This window comes from Phyllobates terribilis, unplaced genomic scaffold, assembly GCF_046119375.1.
Source record: "Phyllobates terribilis strain yellow unplaced genomic scaffold, ASM4611937v1 Scaffold_171__1_contigs__length_4068163, whole genome shotgun sequence".
NCBI classification, from domain to species: Eukaryota; Metazoa; Chordata; class Amphibia; order Anura; family Dendrobatidae; genus Phyllobates; species Phyllobates terribilis.
This window is the reverse complement of record NW_027362931.1, coordinates 954252-966167: the sequence shown is the minus strand read 5'-3', so window position 1 is coordinate 966167 and position 11916 is coordinate 954252.

Here is an 11916-nt window from a genome sequence, read left to right as displayed (position 1 = left end):
AGAAGAATGAAGTGTCTGCATCTATAATGTGTATATTATGTATAATTACTATAAAAGAGGAAAAAACACAATTCAGTAAATGGATACAAGGTCTGAAGGAAGCTTCATATCACTGGGGAATCTGGAGTCCAATTCCAGAATCCACAAGGCTTCTCTGGGGTGTACTTTTTATACCAATCTCCCCCCTTAGCTGGTCTGGTGACATATTCAATACCCACAACTGTAAAGTGATTAATCCCTATTGTGTTGTATGAGATGTTGTGATGCTGCAGATGTATTACGTGTTGTGGGGCCAAGAACGTCCCTAACGTGTCCCCCAATGCGGTGACGTAAGGGTCTGACCGTGCCCCCCACATATTGCAGCAGACAAGCTTCACATTGTATGGTGTCAATGACGTGTGGAGCTACAACTAATGAGATGTCGGATATTATAGGGTTTATTATGGTTAGTAGATGCAGACATTTTTGCTTTGTGCACAGACTTGCACAAACCACATTTATTTCTCCCACATTCAATGAAACCTTTGGTGTTTGTCCTCCACGTGTCAGTTGTCTTTCTTGTTGCTGGATCCTTGTCGGTGTATAACATAGGTAAATGTTTTCTGGTAATATTCACTATATTATAGGAATCTTCTCTGCAGCCAGTATTGAATGTAACTCTAGACTGATGGATGTTTCCTTCTTTGTGGGTTTTCGGTAATGTATGAAATATTGGACATTGTGGGTGATTTTCCTTTAATCGTTCTGTTTGGCATTAAGTACAGCCGATACCAAACCCTCCTCCAAAAGACAATGTAAGGGGGTATTGTATGAATTAGTAGGATCTCCATCTAGAGTGCGGCATATATTAGTATCGTCATCCATGTTCATAACCTCCGGCTCATACAACCCACTATCCAGAGCTGTGATCGAGCCCCCTTTATCTGCAGCTCTAATGACTTTATTAGGGCTGTGCTCAGGGCTGTATCTGGCATTCATGCTGCCCTAGGCACTTTAAGTGGTCACGCCCCCTACTGGTAATTCATACTAGAAGTGCTCATACCCTTTAGGCCCCCTTCACACGTACCGGAGACACACACGTACACCCATTATAATCTATAGGCTGCGCACATGGTCACACGGACCGGACATGTCCGTTTTTTGCCGGCAGCTCGGACGTCAGTACGCCCTGCACACAGATGACATAAAGTGTGACATCCGCACACACGTCTGTGTGACACGTGCCGGAAGAGAGTGCAGAATAGAAATGACAGATATTTAGGTGTTAGATGTGCAAAGATCGAGATAGATGATAGATATCCGTGAGATATATAATTACTGCCCTGTGTGTGGAGTTTACTGTACTTGTGTTTAGCTAATAAATTAAAAAGCGATGTGGAGTCCTCCCTATTTTTGATAACCAGTAAAGGTAAAGCAGACAGCTGTGAGCGGATATTATCAGGGTGGGAAGGTCCTCGGTTACTGGGCCCTTCCCAGCCTAAAAATACCAGCCCTCAGCCGCCTCAGAAATGGCGCACCAATTCAGGTGCTTTGCACGGCTCTTGACGATTGCCCTGGTGCGGTGGCGATCGGGGTAATGGTGGTTAGGGTTGATGACAGCTGTGATTTGTCAAAAAACACAGCTGTCTTCAAGCCCTCAGGTTAGTAATGGAGAGGGAAAGGAAAGAGATCCCGGCACTCACCTGTAGTCAATCAATCATTTATTCCACATCCGCAAATCTGCAAAACGTTTCAGCTCCTCCAGAGCTTTTGTCAATTGTGGGCAATCACATAGAAATACAACATTTATATAGAAAGAAAACAAGGAAATGACATCACAATGAAATAAAAAATGAAGAAAACTACAAACATTCATATAATCATATTAGTCTCATTATATAAAATACCGTATTTTTCGGACCATAAGACGCACTTTTTTCCTCCAAAATTTTGGAGGAAAATGGGGGGTGCGTCTTATAGTCCGAATGTTGGGGGGTGTGTATATTTATGTGGGGTGTGGGGGGAGCAGTATCGGTGGAGGAGTGGGCACAGGAGGCAGCAGCCGCCCGCTGCAGCCTACACTGTCCCCGCTGCTAAAGAAAATGAATATTCACTGCTCCCCACGACCATGAGCGTGGGTAGCACTGAATATTCATGCTCCATAATAGCGGTATACAGTGTAGCCGCGCTGCGGCTGCTGCCGGCTATCTCCTGTACCCGCTGTTAAAGGGCATGAATATTCAACCTCTCTCCATGCCCATGGGCGTGGGGAGGGGGTGAATATTCATGCCCTTTAATGAGCATCGCGGCTCCACTGTGTGCCGGCTATGAAGGAGAGTGAAGTCACTGCTCCTCGCGCACACAGACCCGGCGTGGGGAGCAGTGACTTCCGGCAGCTGATCTCTCCTTGTGAGCCGCGCATGGCAGTGACGTCATGCTCGGCTCACATGGAGAGATCAGTGCAGGCAGACAGGACGCAGCGCTGGAGGAGAGAGAAGAGAGGTGAGTAGGAGTGTTTATTTATTTTTTATGTGCAGCTTGATGGGGATTAGGGGGACCATGCATACTAGGACAGGGATTAGGGGTGCCAATCATACCAGAACAGGGATGAGGGGTGCCAATCATACCAGAACAGGGATGAGGGGTGCCATGCATATCAGGACAGGAATTAGGGGTGCCATGCATACCAAGACAGGGATGAGGGGTGCCATGCGTACCAGGATAGGGATTAGGGGTGCCTGCATACCAGGACAGGGATGAGGGGTGCCATGCATACCAGGACATGGATGAGGGGTGCCTTGCATACCAGGACATGGATGAGGGGTGCCTTGCATACCAGGACTAGGATGAGGGGTGCCATGCATACCAGGACAGGGATTAGGGGTGCCATGTATACCAGTACAGGGATGAGAGGTGCCATGTATACAAGGACAGGGATGAGGGGTGCCATGCATACCAGGACAGGGATTAGGTGTGCCATGCATACCAGGATAGGGATGAGGGGTGCCATGCATACCAGGACAGGGATGAGGGGTGCCATGCATACCAGGACAGGGATTAGGGGTGCCATGCATACCAGGATAGGGATCAGGGGTGCCATGCATACCAGGACAGGGATGAGAAGTGCCATGCATACCAGGACAGGGATTAGGGGTGCCATGCATACCAGGATAGGGATTATGGGTGCCATGCATACCAGGACAGGGATGAGGGGTGCCATGCATACCAGGATAGGGATTAGGGGTGCAATGCATACTAGGATTTGGGATGAGTGGTGCCATGCATACCAGGATAGGGATTAGGGGTGCCATGCATACCAGGACAGGGATTAGGGGTGCCATGCATACCAGGACAGGGATGAGGGGTGCCATGCATACCAGGATAGGGATTAGGGGTGCAATGCATACTAGGATTAGGAATGAGTGGTGCCATGCATACCAGGATAAGGATGAGGGAGCCATGCATATCAGGATAGGTATGAAGGGTGCCATGCATACCAGGATGGGGATGGAGACCACATATAAAAGGAAGGGGGACGGCATATATACCAGGATGGGGGATATTGGCAGAATTGGGGGACATTACCCCTATACCAGTGTCAGCAGAAGACCCCCTCCCCCTTAAAAGTGCATCATGACCACATTTTTTGCTTAAATTTTTATTTTTTTATTTTCCTCCTCTAAAGCCTAGGTGCGTCTTATGGTCTGAAAAATACAGTATACACTGCTCAAAAAAATAAAGAGAGCACTTAAACAACAGAATATAACTCCAAGTCAATCAAACTTCTGTGAAATCAAACTGTCCACTTAGGAAGCAACACTGATTGACAATCAATTTCACATGCTGTTGTGCAAATGGAATAGACAATAGATGGAAATTATTGGCAATTATCAAGACACCCTCAATAAAGGAGTGGATCTGCAGGTGGGGACCACAGACCACATCTCAGTACCAATGCTTTCTGGCTGATGTTTTGGTCACTTTTGAATGTTGGTTGTGCTTTCACACTCGTGGTAGCAGGAGACGGACTCTACAACCCACAGAAGTTTCTCAGGTAATGCAGCTCATCCAGAATGGCACATCAGTGCGAGCTGTGGCAAGAAGGTTTGCTGTGTCTGTCAGATTAGTGTCCAGAGGCTGGAGGCGCTACCAGGAGACAGGCCAGTACACCAGGAGACGTGGAGGGGGCCATAGGAGGGCAACAACCCAGCAGCAGGACCGCTACCTCCTCGTTTGTGCAAGTAGGAACAGGAGGAGCACTGCCAGAGCCCTGCAAAATGACCTCCAGCAGGCCACAAATGTGCATGTGTCTGCTGCACAAAAGGTTAGAAACCGACTCCATGAGGGTGGTATGAGGGCCCGACGTCCACAGATGGGGGTTGTGCTCACAGCCCAACACCGTGCAGGACGCTTGGCATTTGTCACAGAACAACAGGATTGGCTAAGTCGCCACTGGCGCCCTGTGCTCTTCACAGATGAAAGCAGGTTAAAACTGAGCACATGTGACAGAGTCTGGAGACGCCGCAGAGAGCGATCTGCTGCCTGCAACATCCTTCTGCATGACCGGTTTGGCAGTGGGTCAGTAATGGGGTGGGGTGGCATTTCTTTGGAGGGCCGCACAACCCTCCATGTGCTCGCCAGAGGTAGCCTGACTGCCATTAGGTATCAAGATGAGATCCTCAGACCCCGTGTGAGACCATATGCTGGTGTGTTTGGCCCTGGGTTCCTCCTAATGCAGGACAATGCCAGACCTCATGTGGCTGGAGTGTGTCAGCAGTTCCTGCAAGATGAAGGCATTGAAGCTATGGACTGGCCGCCCATTCCCCAGACCTGAATCCGATTGAGCACATCTGGGACATCATGTCTCGCGCCATCCACCAACGTCACGTTGCACCACAGACTGTCCAGGAGTTGGCGGATGCTTTAGTCCAGGTCTGGGAGGAGATCCCACAGGAGACCATCCGCAACCTCATCAGGAGCATGCCCAGGCATTGTAGGGAAGTCATACAGGCACGTGGAGGCCACACACAATACTCAGCCTCATCAGGAGCATGCCCAGGCGTTGTAGGGAGCTCATACAGGCACCTGGAGGCCACACACAATACTCAGCCTCATCAGGAGTATGCCCAGACATTGTAGGGAGGTCATACAGGCACGTGGAGGCCACACACAATACTCAGCCTCATCAGGAGCATGCCCAGGCATTGTAGGGAGGTCATACAGGCACGTGGAGACCACACACAATACTCAACCTCATCAGGAGCATGCCCAGGCATTGTAGGGAGGTCATACAGGCACGTGGAGGCCACATACAATACTGAGCCTCATCAGGAGCATGCCCAGGCGTTGTAGGGAGGTCATACAGACACGTGAAGGTCATACACAATACTGAGCCTCATCAGGAGCATGCCCAGGCGTTGTAGGGAGGTCATACAGGCACGTGGAGGCCACACACAATACTCAGCCTCATCAGGAGCATGCCCAGGCATTGTAGGGAGGTCATACAGGCACGTGGAGGCCACACACAATACTCAGCCTCATCAGGAGCATGCCCAGGTGTTGTAGGGAGGTCATACAGGCACGTGGAGGCCACACACAATACTCAGCCTCATCAGGAGCATGCCCAGGCATTGTAGGGAGGTCATACAGGCACGTGGAGGTCATACACAATACTCAGCCTCATCAGGAGCATGCACAGGCATTGTAAGGAGGTCATACAGGCACGTGGAGGCCACACACAATACTGAGCCTCATCAGGAGCATGCCCAGGCGTTGTAGGGAGGTCATACAGGCACGTGGAGGCCACACAGAATACTCGGCCTCATCAGGAGCATGCCCAGGCGTTGTAGGGAGGTCATACAGGCACGTGGAGGCCACACACAATACTCAGCCTCATCAGGAGCATGCCCAGGCGTTGTAGGGAGGTCATACAGGCACGTGGAGGCCACACACAATACTCAGCCTCATCAGGAGCATGCCCGGGCGTTGTAGGGAGGTCATACAGGCACGTGGAGGCCACACAGAATACTCGGCCTCATCAGGAGCATGCCCAGGCGTTGTAGGGAGGTCATACAGGCACGTGGAGGCCACACAGAATACTCGGCCTCATCAGGAGCATGCCCAGGCGTTGTAGGGAGGTCATACAGGCACGTGGAGGCCACACACAATACTCAGCCTCATCAGGAGCATGCCCAGGCGTTGTAGGGAGGTCATACAGGCACGTGGAGGCCACACACAATACTCAGCCTCATCAGGAGCATGCCCAGGCATTGTAGGGAGGACATACAGGCACGTGGAGGCCACACACAATACTCAGCCTCATCAGGAGCATGCCCAGGCGTTGTAGGGAGGTCATATAGGCACGTGGAGGCCACACACAATACTCAGCCTCATCAGGAGCATGCCCAGGCGTTGTAGGGAGGTCATACAGGCACGTGGAGGCCACACACAATACTCAGCCTCATCAGGAGCATGCCCAGGCATTGTAGGGAGGACATACAGGCACGTGGAGGCCACACACAATACTCAGCCTCATCAGGAGCATGCCCAGGCGTTGTAGGGAGGTCATACAGGCACGTGGAGGCCACACACAATACTCAGCCTCATCAGGAGCATGCCCAGGCGTTGTAGGGAGGTCATATAGGCACGTGGAGGCCACACACAATACTCAGCCTCATCAGGAGCATGCCCAGGCGTTGTAGGGAGGTCATACAGGCACGTGGAGGCCACACACAATAGTCAGCCTCATCAGGAGCATGCCCAGGTGTTGTAGGGAGGTCATACAGGCACGTGGAGGCCACACACAATACTCAGCCTCATCAGGAGCATGCCCGGGCGTTGTAGGGAGATCATACAGGCACATGGAGGCCACACACAATACTGACCCTCATTGTGACTTGTTTTAAGGACATTACATCAAACTTGGATCAGCCTGTAGTGTGTTTTTCCACTTTAATTTTGGGGGTGACTCCAAATCCAGGCCTCCGTTGGTTAATAAATGTGATTTCCATTGATGATTTTTGTGTGATTTTGTTGTCAGCACATTCAGCTTTCTACAGAACAAAGTATTCAATGAGAATATTTCATTCATTCAGATCTAGGATGGGTTATTTCAGTGTTCCCTTTATTTTTTGAGCAGTGTAGATGAAAAAACGTCCATAACAAAATATATTAACTATCAAATAAAATATTTAATTTTACACCAATACACATTGCCACACATATATATATATAGGCGTATATAGGAAATGCAAAAAAAACCATAATAAGTTTTATTTATATAGCGCCAACATATTCCGCAGCACTTTACAATTAAGCGGGGACATGTACAGACAATAAATTCAATACAAGGTAAGACAGTTTAAACAGTTACATTAGGAGCGAGGGTCCGGCCGCTCGCACGCTTACAATCTACAAGGGAATGGGGGGACACAGTAGGTGAAAAGTGCTTGTTATTTCAGGTCTGACAATTATAATAAATAGGGACTTTCATATAAAGCTGCATGATCCGGTCATCAGCCCGTATGTATAAGTGCAATAATCAAGTATCGAGTGCAGTTATCTTGTGCATGGAGGGTGAGGAGACAGATGAAGAGTAGGGAACAGATTCTAAATAATATTTAGAAGGAGGGAACAGGGGAAAGTTGGTTTACTGAGTTGTTGAGGTGGTCGGCTTGTTTAAAGAGATGGGTTTTTAAAGCGCTCTTGAAGACATGGGGGCTAGGCATCAGTCGGATCGTCTGGGGTAGAGCATTCCAGAGAACTGGCGCACCACGAGAGAAGTCTTGGAGACGGAGGTGCGAGGTTCGGATTATGGGGGATGTTAAGTCCTTTGTAGAACGGAGGGCACGTGTAGGACGATAGACAGAGATGAGAGAGGAGATATAAGGCGGTGCAGAACTGTGGAGAGCTTTGTGGGTGAGAGCGATGAGTTTATATTGGACCCTGTAGCGAATGGACAACCAGTGTAATGACTCGCACAAGATGGAGGCATCGGTGAAGCGGCTGGACAGAAATACGACCCTGGCTGCCGCATTCAGGATGGATTGGAGAGGAGAAAGTTTGGTAAGAGGGAGACCAATCAGAAGAGAGTTGCAGTAGTCCAGACGAGAGTGAATAAGAGCGACAGTAAGAGTTTTAGCAGTTTCAAAGGTGAGAAAAGGTCGGATTCTGGAGATGTTTTTAAGATGCAGGTGACAAGAGCGAGTGAGTGATCGGATATAGGGAGTAAAGGAAAGGTTAGTGTCGAATATGACTCCAAGGCAGCGGCCGTGCTGCTGGGAGTTATGGTTGAACCATCCAAGGTAATTTCAATGTCAGGTAGAGTTGGGTTAGTAGAGGGGAGAAACACAAGAAGTTCAGTTTTGGAGAGATTCAGTTTAAGATAGAGGGAGGACATGATGTTAGAGACAGCGGACAGACAGTCCTTGGTATTTTGTATTAGGTTAGCGGTGATGTCAGGTGAAGAAGTGTATAGTTGGGTGTCGTCAGCATAGAGATGATACTGGAACCCAAATCTGCTGATGGTTTGTCCAATAGGGGCTGTGTATAGAGAGAAGAGGAGGGGGCCTAGGACTGAGCCCTGCGGGACCTCGATAGTAAGGGGACGAGGAGAGGAAGAGGAGCCGGCAAAAGATACAGTGAAGGAGAGGTAAGGAGGAGAACCAGGAGAGAACGGTTTCCTTGAGGCCGATAGACCGGAGCATAGTGAGGAGGAACTGGTGATCCACAGTGTCAAATGCAGCCGAGAGATCCAGGAGAATCAGCAGGGAGCAGTGACCTTTGGATTTAGCTGTTCGTAGATCATTAGAGTCTTTAGTGAGGGCAGTTTCAGTGAAGTGTAAGGAGCGGAAACCAGATTGTAGAGGGTCGAAGAGAGAGTTATCTGAGAGATAGCGGATTAGACGGGAGTGGACCAAGCATTCCAGGAGTTTAGAGATGAAAGGAAGGTTAGAGACAGGTCTGTAGTTAGCAGTGCAGTTCTGGTCCAGGGATGGCTTTTTAAGTAAAGGGGTTATGATGGCATGTTTAAATGAGGAGGGAAAGATACCTGAAGAAAGAGAGAGGTTAAATATTTTAGTCAGGTGAGTGGTGACCACCGGTGAGAGAGACTGCAGGAGATGTGAAGGAATGGGGTCACTGTTGCAGGTTGTAGGTCGAGAAGAAGTGAGAAGCTGGGTAACTTCTTCTTCTGTAACAGGCTCAAAGATGGCTAGTGAGCTTGAAGTGCGGCAGGGAAGGGGATCCAGGCACTGAGGAGATTGGGCTGAGATGTCCTGATGGATGTGGTTGATTTTTTTCTAGGAAATAAGTGGCCAGTTCCTCCCCGCTGAGGTTGGTGGTGGGACCTGTGCATTAGGTTTCCGGAGGGAGTGTAAGGTTTCAAAAAGTCATTTTGGATTGTTGGACAGTAAAGTGATGATGGTGGTGAAGTAGGATTGTTTGGCCAGATGAAAGGCAGAGTTATAGGTTTTGAGCATGAATTTATAGTGGATGAAGTCCTCTGCTAAAAGAGATTTTCTCCACTGACGCTCAGCACACCTTGAGCAACACTGAAGAAAACGTGTTTGCATTGTGTGCCAGGGCTGCCGTTGTCTGTGTCGGGTCTTTCTGCGTGTAGAAGGTGCTGCTTCATCTAGGGCGCTCTTCAGTGTATTATTGTAGTGTGACAATGTCAAGTCTGGACAGTAGAGGCAGGAGATGGGGGCTAAAGATGTGTGGAGATTGTCCATAAGCTGCTGCGTATTAATGGTACGTGTATTCCTATAAGTGAGGTAAGTGGGGGTGTCCCGGGTGAGGAGACAGTTCTTGACAGAGAAGAAAAGAAGGTTGTGGTCCGAGAGCGGGAGAGGGGAGTTAGTAAAGTCATGCAGCGAGCAGAGACGGGAGAAAACCAGGTCCAGAGTATTCGCGTCTTCATGTGTAGGAGAGTTAGTAACCTGTGAGAGGCCGAATGAGGAGGTTAGAGAAAGTAGATGAAAGGCAGATTGGGAGAGGAGATCATTGATGGGGATGTTAAAGTCTCCCATGATGATGGTGGGGATGTCACAGGATAGAAAGTGAGGAAGCCAGTTGGCAAAGTGATCCAGGAACTGGCGGCAGGAGCCTGGAGGGCGATATACAACTGCCACTCACAGGGAGAAGGGTTTGAAGAGTCTGATGGTGTGGACTTCAAAGGAAGGAAACATAAGTGAGGGAACCGGGGTGGGTGGTGACCTGGAAAGCACATTGTGGTGAAAGGAGCAAACCAACACCTCCACCCTGTCTATTCTCAGGTCTGGCCATATGTGAAAATTTCAGGCCATCAAATGAGAGAGCAGCAGCTGCGGTGGTGTCTGAATGCTGGATCCAGGTTTCTGTAATAGCCAGAAGGTTAAGGGAATTAGAGAGGAAAAAATCGTGAGTGTAAGTTAGTTTGTTACACACAGACCGTGCGTTCCAGAGAGCACAATGGAAAGCAATAGGAGAGGGCATGCACTGAATGTTAATAAGATTAGCAGGATTTCTATATGCAGCTGGAGGAGAGTGGTGCATGCTAGTGCAGGGAGGCCCAGGATTGGGGGAGATGTCACCAGCAACTCGGAGAAGGAGAAAAAAAAGAGAAAGAGCAGGTGGTGCAATAATTTGTATGAACGTTTTGAGTGCTGTATGGAGGTAGTGGATGGTTTGGAGGGGGTGAGAAATATCAGTAGAGCCTCAGAGTTATACATAAGGGAGGGGAGAAGGGAGGGGTGGATATGGAGAGAGTGCACAGAATGTGTTAAAGGGCGGGCGAGATGTGAGAAAGCAGAAGTTAAAACAAGTAAGATAATAATCATCGTACCATTTAACTATACGCACCAAAGTCTAAAAAACATATATCATAATTCACCCACAACACATTCTAATTCTCCTCTGTATATCATAAATGGGAAGGAAAAATTATTGACCTAATTTATATATTGTTTATTTTACATTTTTCGCAATCTCCACTTTTAAATCTGTATCTGCTGCCTGCAGTCTATCAGCAGTCAACAAGATTAAATCCAGGGAACACTTATTAATCTGCTCGAATTGATCGCAGAAAGTCCCATCCTCTGAAAACAGAGTGGGGCGCAGATGGACTCGCAGTCCTCGCGATAGGCGTTTTTCTCCACAGTATTCCATTACAGTTGCAGCATGAAGTTCATAGGAGACTCACCTTTTGGATTCTTTTCCCAGTCACGTCTCCTGAATTCACTTGTGGATATTTTGAGAAAGTCCGAAGATATCGTTGTCTGAGAGAAAATACCAGGTGATAGAACAAGTGAGTGCTCCTAGGAGAGGAGGCGGTATTAAGAGAAGGTTATTAAGGAGGGAAGCCTTCTGGATATTGACTGTAAATCGTCTGTCTCCTAAAGGCCTGAATCTAGAGTATAATGTGAGTCCGTCAGTAGAGCTGGGGGACAAATGTGCCCTTTCTCTTCTTTCTTCTTGCAGACAGTACAGACACGGTGGTCTCGCTGGAGCGCAGATACCGCATTGTGCACTAACACATCTATGGTTATAGAAATGATCGGGGTCAGGAATGAAGATGAGATTTGATGAAGGTTTTTTATGGATAGAGCAACATTGGATTCCGGGGAAGAAGCTTTCACATTACTATTTGTGGCTTCAGTTCTTATGTTGTGATAATGTCGGTATACTCATTGTTTTTTCAGTATGTAGACAGTGATCAGGTCATAGAAGGGTTATGGATTTAGAATTGCTTTCATTTCTCATTGGGTGAATATTTTAATATCTGAACGGACGACTAAATTATCAGCATTAGAACATTTTAATAAAAAATTTTAAAATTAAAAAAATAGAAAAAAAATAATAAATAAAATATGAAAAATTCGCCAGACCCTCATCACAAGATGGCGCCGAGAACTCTGCACAACAACATGGAGAGGAGGAGATGGCGCGGGAGGATGCTGA